Source organism: Penaeus monodon, chromosome 19, assembly GCF_015228065.2.
Source record: "Penaeus monodon isolate SGIC_2016 chromosome 19, NSTDA_Pmon_1, whole genome shotgun sequence".
Classification (NCBI taxonomy): Eukaryota; Metazoa; Arthropoda; class Malacostraca; order Decapoda; family Penaeidae; genus Penaeus; species Penaeus monodon.
This window is the reverse complement of record NC_051404.1, coordinates 45555440-45555865: the sequence shown is the minus strand read 5'-3', so window position 1 is coordinate 45555865 and position 426 is coordinate 45555440.

Below are 426 nucleotides of genomic sequence, written 5' to 3'. Positions count from 1 at the left end.
CTGATGTTCAGTCCATCCTTCGTTTCATTCATCTTCTACCAGAGATAAAACAGGCAGAATATAGGTGAAAATAGCTCAACGCACGAACTATCCAAAATATATAGTCTATTAAGGGTCCAACTTGTACGCCTCTTTTGCAGGCTATTCGTGGTTTCGCTTTGCCACATTTTTTTTTCTGTTAGGAGCACAGACCATTAGGTAAAAAAGAAAAGGTAAAGGATGAATAATAAGACAGAAATTATATGTTACATTTATTTTTTTTTATGGATGAAATATAAAGGGGAACTGAATAATGAATATAAAATGATTGCACGGTAATGACCTTTATCTGAATAAGTGTTTGAATTCAAGATCCCAATTTAATTCACGTTCCTCTTTCCATGCCATTTGCAATGGGGGAAAAAAGTAAACTATCTCGTGCTGCTA